Source organism: Telmatherina bonti (genome assembly GCF_933228915.1).
Source record: "Telmatherina bonti genome assembly, chromosome: 8".
Taxonomy (NCBI): domain Eukaryota; kingdom Metazoa; phylum Chordata; class Actinopteri; order Atheriniformes; family Telmatherinidae; genus Telmatherina; species Telmatherina bonti.
In genome coordinates this window covers 12867015-12879923 of record NC_136626.1, presented here as the reverse complement: position 1 = coordinate 12879923, position 12909 = coordinate 12867015, and the positions used below count along the sequence as shown (strand labels likewise).

General features: G+C 41.7%; 1 protein-coding gene across 1 annotated transcript in view; it reads left to right on the top strand.

Moving 5' to 3' along the window:
• Nucleotides 1–12909, top strand: part of dennd1b (DENN/MADD domain containing 1B) — a 105561-nt gene that overhangs the window by 29532 nt on the left and 63120 nt on the right. The gene's annotated exons all lie outside the window — the stretch shown is intronic.

Sequence of the window (12909 nt, the reverse complement as noted above, 5' to 3'; positions counted from 1 at the left end):
TTCTTTCCGGCCTTCTTTTTGCATTACTGCTTTTTGCCTTTGCATGTATTCCTATCTACCTTTTCAGTTTTCACAAACCTTAGTTGATATTTCACATCTCAAACTGCTGTTGTAAGAAATTGCAAGTTAAAAAAGAAAACATAAATAAATAAATAACTGCTTTTCTGCATGTCTCGTATTATCAAGGGAGGAATAAGGAAAAAAAATATTGAATTATAAATGGATTTTACTGCAAGACCCTTTATTAACTGAAAACTAAAGTTGATGTAAACTCTCCATGGCTATTCCACACATTTTACAGTAATAAGGAACCTTTGATCTTCTTGCTGCATACTGCATTAAGTTGACTGTATGACATGCTGTTTTTCATTCATGCCAAGGTTGCAGTGTGTGTGAATTTCCATCCAAAGGAAATATCCGTGCTTTGATATGGACACACACTGCTGTGTATAATCAATTTGTTATATTTAATGCCTTCCAAGACTCCCCAGTTCTACTTATGAGCAATTTTTGTGACTTCCTGTCAGGAATTTTTACGAGATTGTGGCTTTTTGAACATGTAGGTGCTAAAGAGAGAAGTTCAAATAGTAAATACATTGCAACTGAATTGATAAAGACTGACTCAAATCCTTTATACAAAACTCACTCTTGGTGCTACGCTGCATTTTGCACAAATCATCACAGAGGAAATAGTTGGTACAGTTGCTTCTTCTATCATCAAGGTCTCTTGGTGTATTAACAAAGTCCAAACTCATAAATACCTGATACTCATTGCAATAATTGTAGGTTTAAGAAAACTGTACAATTTTTGATTTGCAACTTTCTAACAGTTCTTCAAGAAATTTTTTATTTATTTCTCTCACAGTTTTATACTGCAATAATATTTGCATATGAATAAATATTTATTCACTTAACTGCAGGTCCTGAAATAATCACCTAGTAAATGATAGGTGGGGTTAGCATTTAAGACTGCAGCATATTGTCTGACCCTGAGCATCAAGCTTTTTTTTTTTTTTTTTTTTTTTTTTTTTTTTTTTTATCACAATCCAAAGCAAGTGGCAAACTGGAGCCAGTAAGATACAGAAACTAGAAGAAGATTACTGTAATAAAGAATTAGAAGTCTGATTAGCTCTAAGTTGATTAGAATGGGTATATAAATCCTTCTCAGTCACCCTTATGCTTGTTTTTAAGTACTTTAAGTAGGACTTTGAGAAAAGGCAACTGCAGGAACAGTCTTAAGAAATTTACAGTTTTTCTACTTGTTTTGCCTGCTTTCTAAAGCTGTCATGCAGATATTCATATTACAGTTGTTTGGTTTAATCACTGCTAAGTTCCATTTCATACATTATAACTTCAGACAAAACTTTTTTCCTCTCCAGTATATCCATCTTAAAGGCTCAATGTGTCATTAGCCAGACAGAAAGAAAGATTGAGAGACAGACAAAGAGAAAGAGGAGAGATGGACGGTCTCTGGAGGCTTCATCCTCGGAAGCTCTGAGTGCTACTCTGACACCATGCTCCATCAGGACTGGCTGGCTGACATGCAGTGATTGGTGGCCACAGCTCTGTGGACGGGCTCTGGGTGGGGGGGGCAGGGAAGAGAGGTCGATTGGGTTGGTGGGGTAACAGTGGTCTGAGGGAATGAGGTAAAGGAGACTAGCTGGTGAACATGATTGGTGGCTTCATCCCTGAGGGAGTTCAGCGTTGACCCTGAGGAGAGAGTAAGATGAAGGGTGAGACGTGTTGATGGAAGAGTCCATGTGGGTGTGCAGAGGCTAGATAGCAGGAGGCCAGGGATGCTAACCTAACGAAAATTTATATGTGGGCCTCAGATGATGCCCTGGATAGTCCCCAAAGGAAAGATTGATGTAGAAAAGCAGCAGTCATAAGAAAAGAACAGGTAATATAAGAAATGTAGAAATGTGGGTAATGATTACTTTTAAAGGAAAATTATAAGAAAATTGGAAGTAAGTTTGGTGGGTCATAGGGCATGTAAGTTATGGAAAGATGCATTGTTTTCCTTACTTAGGAAATAAAATTAAAAAAAAAAAATCCTATAAGCTTACTGAATGCATTTATTCTCCCACTCAAATAATATCACTGATGTGCCGCCCACATTTTTTACAGCAACAAAACCACTCCCGCAAAAAGAAGAGAAACAGAGCTGATGTGTGTTATTCAGTCAGCTCTTTATAACCCTTGTTGACACTTATATGAAGACATAACTGCAAGGTAAAGTTTTAAAAAATAGCATCATTTAAAAAAAAAAAAAAAAAAAAGGAAAAAAAATCCTTAACCTTTTGTGTGTTCATTTGTGTAGAGGTCTAAACGTGAGTACTTGTGTATGTGCATGATGTCTCAGTGTGTCGCAGGGTCTTGTCTTTCCTCTTCACTGCATCCTGACAGCAGTGTCAAACAGGGCCTCATATGATCTGTGTATGTCTTTGAGAATATGTCTGTGTATGTGTCTGGGTTGATACTGTTTTTATTCTTCTTTCTAACCCTTTTCACCTCAGATCCCTGGGGTGTTCCAGGGTCTTGCCTAATGGACAGTCTCGCCCCACTAAGCTGGCCTTTGGCTTGGGCACTGAGCTGGATGCCTAACTAGTGCCCTTTGTTGCTCATGGGTCCTGATTGCGCTGACCTCTGGGCTGGCTTCCTGGGAGAAGAAGGGTGGTAGAGAGGGAAAAAGAGAGCACGGAAAGTGTTTTTACGCCCCGTTGCTCGCATCTCTCCAACATCAGCCAGTAACTGCTGAAAAGAAAGCGGTTGTGTGTTTGGCAGTGGAGAAATGAAAATCTTGGCTGCCTATGTTTCCAAAGCTGCAGGTGAGCCCTTGATTCAGGGTCTCATTTGATTGGGAGTAAATTAAGACATTATTTATTAAAGATTTCTTTGTGACACACAAATATTGTGTTGCAGAATGGCACAATCTAAAATAGCAAAGGTCAACAGGTGGTGTTGCAGTGTATTCATTGTTCCTGCATTGTTTATGATTTAGTCAAAGCACTTGCAGTGCTTGCTGCTAAAGTCTCACAGCTGCGATGGCTGCAGTTGTAAGTCAGAAGATGCTTTTTACTTGGAGTAGTTCGTTTTGACCACAAAAGTCATATTTGTGGTATAAGTTGTCAAACTTTCCTTAACCACGCATGGCTGTTGCTAACAGACGAATTTCCCCGGAAACATTGCGGTTTAATTAGCATGCATTTTTCCCTAACTACCCCATATATGGCAGGACCTGCAGCCACCAGTCACACACAGAAACGGCAAACAAATAGAGTTATTGAAAGAGGAGGTATAAGAAGGAGGAGGGTGCTGCGATGACCTGACCCTCTCTGCTAGATTCCATGTACATCTGTCAATGAGATGTCCACAGCCAAATGTTTAGCAGCCAGTGTTGCACTACTGCTCTCCTGCTGAGCTTCAGTGTATACATTCTTTTTGTGCGGGAGTGTGTGTATGTCTGCATGAGTGTGTGACGCCATGTGTTAGAGGCAGGCCCACATCAGGGTTCATACAGTTGAGCTAAGCCCAGTGGGAGTTGAAAGCTTAAAGAAGGAAATCCCCCCCGGCTGCTTGGTGCACACACACACACACACACACACACACACACACACACACACACACACACACTCACACACACACACACACACACACATGTGCTATCTCTATATCCCTCGCCCTCTCCTCCTGGCACTTCATTAATGAAACCAGTTCTTGTATGTTTGGGGCATATGCAGCTCTCTTGGTCCAACACTATAAATGTGTGTGTGAATATGTGTGTGTGTGTGTGTCTTAGGGAAAGAGACATCTTCCCCTATCACATGATAATATATTCAGCGGAAGATCGCAGCAGAGGCATAATACTGCCGCTCTCCCCTGTCTGAGTCCATCTGTGATATGTAGAAAGGACATCAGCGGGACAGGGTATTAGCACTGGAATAATGCGCACTGTTATTGTTGATGGTTCACATTTAGTCTGCAGGCAATGTGAACCCTTACCCTTTAATATAAATGCATACATTGCAGAATAGGTTGAAAATAAGTGAGTAGAATACAGTGGCTACCATGTATTCTGCCTCCATTCAGTGTTAAGTACAGCTGCTGAATGAGGGACAAGCTGCTCTTTAACTTAATAAGAGACAGAACTAATGGTAAATTCAATGACTTCTGGACTTCTCAGCTCTGTTTGCAGTCAGAAATGAGTCTAAGGTGTGAAAGGCTGTGAAAGTCTGCTGTTTAGAAGCCCAAATGAAGGTCTTTGTTTTGTCCTTGGTTTGGTCTCTGTGCTGTCCTTAAGGATCTTGAAGCATAGATTAAAAACTTTTTGTCTCCTTTCTGTAGAGGTTGCACATACACATCACAGCCTCTACAGCCTCTACAGCCGGAAACGAATACAAGAACACATACATTGTACATGTCAGGTGTTGGCAAGTGCTTGAAAAGATCTCGGGATCAATCTGCCACCTTCAACACCTCTTGAAGAAAAAGCTCTGATAACACGGGACTATTGTTAATCACCATAACCCAGTTCACTAGAGACTCTGCAACCGAGGGGTCACTGGGATCAGAAACTTGGAGGGGGAATTAAAAATAATCCAGAAAGACAAAACTCCCTCCTCCCCCCAATCTCCCTCTCCAATCAGCGGAAGCAGAGTGAGCAAGAATGTGAAAATGTAACGCCCCAGTGTCAATTTGAAAGTGCACCTCATCGGCTCATGTGCCCCTCCACCCCCATATCCCACCTTCTCTCTGCTCAAGCAGCTGTGTTGCTTTGGTCCGGCTCTGAAGGCCGTTCTTATTACCGGCACAGAGCGCAGATCAGAATGGCAAGCCGGCAGCATACTATTAAAGCCTAATGAAAGGAATCTCTGCAGGGTCTGAGGTCTGCAGTGGCCAGAGGAGGCTCTGCCTCTGCCCATTGTTCTTCTGCGTCTGTCCTCCCTTTTCCACTGATTTCTTTTTTTATTTTATCTGTAAATCAGGTCTCTCTGGAATCTCCCCCGTATCTGTCACTGATTTCTGTCTCTGTCACTCATTTTTATGTTCTTCATTTTCCTTTATCTTACCCTGAAACCACATTTTGACAATGGATTTACTTACTTCTTTTAGATATATAAAAAATGGGACTTGGGTATCCCTCATTGCATGTTAATTTCATATAATGAATGTTAATTATTTTCATCAAAGTCAAAGTTTTGGGTCCCCTACTTAAGGGTAGAGATTTTTCCTGTCATGAGGCTTTATATGATAGTTTTCTCATTTTATATATGATGTATTTATAACCAGTCATAATTGTTGCAGTTGTGTAGCATCTTGAGTCACTGGTTTGTAACTGTCTTAATGTGTTTTAATCAGTTTTGAGCTTAGATTTCATGCATCATGTCGACCCAATCAAGGTTTTATGCCATCCTACATTTTTATTGTGCATTATTTATCTTTTCCTCTCTGTCTAAAACCAAGGCTCAGCTGTCCTTGTGCCTTTACACATTGCAAATGAATGCATATCCATGCAAATTCTTAAAAAAGAAAGGCTGAGAATTTGAATATTTTGCTTAAAGCTGCACCCAGGTCGACCCTGCCATTCGACATTTGAAAGCAGTGTGTCTGTTTGAATACTGAGAATCTCTCTTTGTCATGTTCGCCAGAGGGGCTGGGTGAGCGAACCAGCACCGGCAGGATGGGCAGAGATCGGCTGGGTAGCTGCACACAGACAGACTAATTGGGAAAAGGGGGGCGAAAAAGGGGATGAGGGCTGTTGGTAAGGGTGAGGAAGAGGTGGGGTATGCAGGAAGGGGGGATCTAGGATGACAACAGGGGGTTTTGGAGAGAGGTGAAAGAGGATGGAGATTGGGGGTGGGGAGGAATGAGAAAGTAAGGGAGTAGGTGATGAACAGGGCATGAAAGTGTGGTGGAGGAAGAGGTGAAGGAAGGGTGAGTTTAGACACTGTGGTTTTCAGTGCGGATGTGTTAGTAGCCCTGCTGACTATGTCATTATGCTGTCGGAGGCTGACTTGATAACCAGATCTTGCCTGCTTCAAACCACTGTAGTGTTTCATTGTGCCTGACACATGAGAAACGCCTTGTTCAAACTAGTTTTTAAGCATTTATGAAACATTCGTTTTTCTCCAGCTTCTAAAGTTTTTAAATATGCTAAAAAAAAAAGCAGGAATTCATCCAGACATTGTCAAACACATGTAAAAAGCCTCAATAGATGTGACATTAAGTCAACTACCCGTTGCATCATAGTCATCATCAAATTTAATTGGAAGTTAGTGAGTTTTTGAAAAAGAAAAGTTATTGGCATAAAGAAGCTACTGGTATCAACATGTTTACGTGCACCATTAAATCAAGCGATGGAACTTTCGTTACCATGACATTTAATATAATTTCTCCTTTATTTAACCAGATAAAAAGCTTGTCGAGGTTAAGACTCCTTTTTTTCTGAGGTAAATGTGCTTGTATGTGGGAAACAGTGGAGGACAGTGAACATGTCATGTTCAAAAGAGGAGTTTGAGATGATTTGAGCTTTGCGAAATGGTTTAGGGGCGGTTGTAGCTCAGAAGGAGGAGCAGTCGTCTTTCAACTGGAAAGTTGGGAGGTCGATTCCAGGCTTCCCCTGACTACATGCCGAAGTGTCCTGGGGCAAGAGATTGAACCCCAAGCAGCCCTCTTATGTGCCTATCACAGCAAGAAGGTCGCTGGTTCCATCCTCGGCTGGAGCAAGTTTCTGTGTAGAGTTTGCATGTTCTCCCCGTGTATGTGTGGGTTTTCTCTCTGTACTCCGGCTTCCTCCCACCGTCCAAAGCCATGCATGTTAGGTTAATTGGTTACTCTAGTTTGCCATAGGCATGAGTGGTTGTTTGTCTCTGAGTGGCCCTGTGATGGACTGGCGAGCTGTCCAGGGTGAAACCTGCCTTTTACCCAAAGACTGCTGGCATAGGCTCCAGCTTCCCAGACCAAGCGGTTAGGATAATGAATGATATGGTGCAGTATCCTTGTGGAAGTAGCCATTAGAAGATGTGTAAACTGTGGTCATAGGATAGTCAGCAACAATGCTGAGGTAGACTGTAGTGCATAAATAATGCCCAGTTGGTACAAAGGAACCTAAACTGTTCCAATTAGATATCCCCCATGCCATTACACCATCACCATAAACCTGAACCTTTGATTCAAGGCAAGATAAATCCATGTTTTAATGTTTACGTCAAATTCTGACCTGGCCCCTTCAAGAATCAGATCTTTCAATCTGCTGGTTTTAGTGAGTCTGTGCAAATTAAAGCCTCAGTTTCCTGTTCTTAGTTGATAGCAGAGGTACCTGCTGTGGTTTTATGCTTCTGCAGCCCATTTCCGTAGAGGTTTTTCAAGTTATGCATTCAGAGCTAGTTTTCTGCAAATGTTGTTGAGAAACTGATTATCTGACCTGCGATTACTTTTTGGTCATCTAAAACTAGTCTGCCCATTCTCCTCTAACATCAACACGGTATTTTGGTCTGGAAAACTGTCACCCACTGCACATTTTCTATTTATTGGACTATTATCTGTAAACTAAAAAGAAAGTTGTGTCTTAAAATCCCAGTAAATCAGCAGTTCCTGAAATATTCAGACTGGCGCATCTGACACCAAAAACATGCCATTCAAAGTCTCTTAGATTCCCTTTCTGATGTGTGATTTGAACTTCAGCTAATCTTCTTGACCATTTCCACAAACCTAATCGATTTGCTGTTTCTGTTAAAAAGCACTTGGTCAGGGATGCCTGTTGAGTGTGATCACAGACCAAAACAGGTTTAGGTTCTGTCGTGGGCAAGTGTATGTCATTACCAGAAAGCATATTTTTCCAAACGGGTGTTTACTTTCATATTCTGTATCAGATTTTTACTCAAACATGTGTGACTGGATTGGAGGAGTGGTCTTGATAGAAAAAACTTTCATTACTTCATTCAAGAGATGCAGTAGCTTGATGACTAGCAGCTGGAACAAGACACTGTCGTCCTCACCACGGGTTTCTTTTCGCCACGCAGCCTTTCAGCAAACTGCAAGGAATTCAACCAATCAGAAGAAACTTCCCCCGAATTATCTCAGAAGGATCTGGAAAGTTACATAGTTTGGCAGCAGTAGAGTTTCCCCTGAACTTCTCTATACTCTGTTATTCTTAAGATTGTGTGATATGGCCAAAAAAAACCCCAACCTCATAATTCTCTATATTGATTGATCTAGACATAGTAGTCTTGTATAACTGTCAATTTCAGAAGTATGCTAATAATTACCTCAAGTGACATCATTGCTCTTACTATGAAATGTAGAACTGCTGTTGTGATATTTTTGTTCAGTGTTGAATACACTTCATATGCAGCGGCAGCGACAAATTAGGTGATGCTTATCTGTTGGAGCTTGCACAAGAACACCGGTGCACTAAGTTGCATCAACCCACATATTCATGCTGCTTGGATGATACCTTTCAGCTGATTAAACAAATGAGTCATGTTTCCTGATGTGGTGTTTGCCAAACAACATTTTTGCATGGTTTTACTCTGTCCAGTGTGATTTACTGAAAGTAAACCACTTCCTTATAACTGAAATAGTGGAGTGGGTGTGAAGGGGGTGTCAAAATTATGACAGTGTATTCTGCTTTCTGCTATTGACAAAGGAGCAGAACACCAGTATCAACAGGATTTTGAGCTGTATTTAACATAAAATTATGCCACATGTCTCAAAACTGAATGTATCAAAGACGATACGTTTGGCTTTTATAGGGTTCACAATTTAGAAAGAACTTGTTTTCCCTTTTAAAAAGGACTGTTTTCTATTTCACAGCTTATACCTCATGTAAAGTAAATCATGCTGTTTGTGAATGCTAAAATATTCTTCAGTAGAATTTTCTTTTACAACTTGAATTGATAGCAATTCGTTCCTTTTTTATATGTAAAGAATCTGACAGCAAAAACCTAACGTATGTTCGGTAATCCATCATAACGAACGGTTTTCCTGCGTTATTTAAACTAAACTTAGATTAGTGTTGTAGTACACAACAGACTTGTTTAATCAGTCTCACAATTAGATTTGCAGGAAATAATGAATGAATTTTGACAAAATATTATAGCAGTCGTGTTCATTGTGATGGATTAAAGATTGAAAAATACAGTCAGTACAATGAAACTGTTGAGAGTGCTTTGAAAACAGCTGACAGTATTGCAAAGTGTATCTGCATTGCATTAATTGGCAGATACATGCAGATATGCAGAATACCGTACATGCAACACACATTTAGTCTTCTAAAGCCTGCTTTCTATGTGGGCATACCAGCATTGCATTTCCAAATTTTCCTGCCACCACCCTCCATTCCTCCTAAAGCAACATCCTGTTGAGAGGCCTCCAGGGGCCTGGCTGAACTGAACTAGGCTGAGTTACACTGGGTAGCTAGCAACATTGATCTGGCTGCAGTGGCCAGGGGAATATAAAGCAGTGCAGGGGCTTAAAGTCTTGAGCCCCCCCAGGGAGGAGTCCTTGCTGCGAAGGGAGAGGGGCATGAACTGAGCTGCTTCTTATTCCTTCCCTTCTTTCCTCCCCCTCATACTGTTGTGTCCATCATCCTCCATCTCCCCCTTCCTTGTGACATTCACTTTACTCAATCCATCTCTCTGCCTGCCTGCCTGTCTTTTCCAACTACATTTTTTCCCCATTTACATCGTCCTCATTCCTTCCTTACTTACTTTTACCCAGATTTCTCTGCAGCTCTGTTCTGCCGCTCTACATTTGCAAGCACGTGGAAAAGCGAATATTGCTCATGAAGTTCACACCCAAAATGAAACACTGTGGCTGATGCTGAGTTTAGCATTTAATCTGTTTATAAAGGCTACACTTTTTGTCTGGTAAGATCATCCAGCCTTCGTGATGCAATCTTGCAGGCTGATGTCCCACTTTTTAGTGGTACTGACCAGCTAATAGAGGAGGAGGTGCATGTGTGTTAAAGACAGTCAAGCCCCACACAGCAAGAGCTGTCACGTGTCAGATCTCCCCAGAACTGGGTGTAATGCTCAACTATATATAACCTATCCCAGCACAATTACTTCTAAAGGGATTAGGATAGAAAAGGAATAAAAGTAAAGTTTAGGCCTATTTTTAAGAGTAGAAAAGCATGAGTGTCACCCTGCGCAGCAAAGTTTGTTGCTCTTCCCTGCTGTACTGTGCTATTCTGCAGGGGCACAGTGCAAAGCTGCACAGTGCTGCTGTGTGCTGTTGTACTGTTGTGGTGCAGTGATAGCACAAGTGTCCGCTGGGGGAACCCAGAGCATTCTGTCTCACTGAGTGATACCCCTGTCTCCACTCATGATAAACAGCACACACACACGCACACACAAGTGCGCACACATCAGTGCCTGCCAAGCCCAGCCTAACAGCAGATTCCTCCCTCACCCTCCCACCACCTCACAAAGCTGCAAATATATTAGATGCTTCTTTTCTTTTGTCTTGGGAAAATGGCAAGTAGGGAAAGTGTGCAAATACGTGTGTACACACATACACACACACACACACACACACACACACACACACACACACACACACACACACACACACACACATATACATATACATATACACACACACACACATATACATATACACACACACACACACACATATACATATATACACACACACACACACACACACACACACACACACATATATATATATATATATATATATATATATATATATATATATATATATATATATATATATATATTCTATTTGTGTGTGTGTGTGTGTGTGTGTGTGTGACTGTGTACTAGGAAACTGTAGAAAAACACCCCCTTTGTGCCAGTTGTCTTGAGATATCCCAGTGGTATGGGGCCCAGTGATGGGAAAAGACTTGCAGATGCCTATGAAATACCAGTAATACAGGTGTGATGGAGGAAATGGGAAATAGAAAACAGACGAAAAGATGAGGAAAGGTTTCTGAATTCTTTCTTACTTACTCACAGCCTGTTTCTTTGGTTAAAACAAAAAGGAATATTGGAACAACACTTTTGGGCTTGGTACAAAGGGCCGACTCACTGCTATAAAATAAAAAAAAAAGAAAAGAAAAAAACAAAACAAAAACAACCTACTTATATTTGAATCCACATGCAGATTTAAAACTGAATGGTAACACCCTTGTTTGCATGAAAACACCATCTAAAATATCTCTATAACAGACTTATGAATGCAAGTTTTTGGTTTATACTATTTTAAATATAAAAGAATCCATGCACATAAAATTACTTTGAAGAAAGACAAAAATCTCTTTGGCTGCGATTAGGAAAAGCAAGACTTGTTGTCTGACCATAGTAATAACTGTCAGGTTTACAGTGTGGTCCAAAAAAAGAAAAAAGACTCCCATAGTCTTCAGCCACCCGTGACCATTTTATATATATATATATATATATATATATATATATATATATATATATATATATATATATATATATATATATATATATACATATAGCATGAGAAACTGGAGAAGTACCAAGGCCTCAAGGAAGAAATGGAGAAGGCCTGGAGGGTGAAAGCAACAGTCGTGCCCATAGTGATCGGAGCACTGGGGGCCACGTCCCCCACACTGGACAAGTGGCTCCAACAGATACCTGGTGAGACATCAGACATCTCAGTCCAGAAAAGCACAGTCCTAGGAACATCTAAGATACTGTGTAGGACCCTCAAGCTCCCAGGACTCTGGTAGAGGACCCGAGCTTGAGAGATGAACAGCCACCCGCCCCACCCTGGGGAGATGGGAGGGGTGAGTGAGGAATATGTGAGGAATATTATGATATGAAATATGCCAAACACACATATCACTTCTTGGTGGTCCTGTGTGTCTCTTCAACTTTTTGACAGACACCTGATGTGGGCGGGGCTGTGACGACTTGGAAATCTGGCAAGTCGAATGTTTTTATTTGCAGGGAAAGCGAGTGTCTGTGCATGTGTGCGCACACGCTTGTGTATGTGTGTCTATTTGGGTTTGTGTGCCATATGCAGTGTGCCAGGGAGGGCTCTCTGGAACATATTGGTGTGCGTACATAGTGGTTAATAATAGTAGCAAACACATACAGCGATGGCAGCTCTGATGTGTGTGACAGTTTTACAGCCGCACACGCCAAGACTTAGTCACACATGTACACACACGTACACACGCATTGTCTGAAAACACAGACCTCCTCTGCCACCGAGCCATGCGGCTTTGTTGAGTTCTCAATTTTATCACAGATCCCTCATAACGAAAAACTGCCACTTCCAACCAACCCTGCCTCGCCTCCAGCCCCTCCCTCGTGCCCGCACACATACAAACATATAGCCCAGTCAAACTCAGCCACCCACACAAACACACACACACACAGACACACAAATGTACAGGCCTAACCACCCTCATACTGAATGAATAGTCCTTGAAGCAAAAAGGCACTCACATATATCATACATTTGAATGTGAAGATGCATATGACACATAAACACACGTGCATCCTGTCATAGCTCATTGTTGCCTTCCGTTGCTTGTCTGTGGCAGTGTTGTGTTGTGCTTGGGTGGCAGATTTAAGTTTTGATGCGGGTGGGGTGGAGGGATCAGTGACTGCTCCCCACGGTGAGGTCTTAGCGACAGTAGACAGCAGAAGCAGCAGACACCCGACCTGTCGTCCAGATCAGTCTTTAGGGGAGTCTGGGGAGAAGCTGCAGCATCACTCACAGCTTGGACATGTCCAATCAAGAAGGGGACGCAAACCCTGGTCTCAATGGCTGAGCTTGGCAAGCAAATGTAACGGGAAGTGAGGGACAGCAAGGGAGGCCAGAGCAACGCAGAAAGACACCCGGTACCCAGGATTAGTCTCTGAGCTTGGCAGAGACTGGCTAGAACGGAGAGGTAGTGGAAAG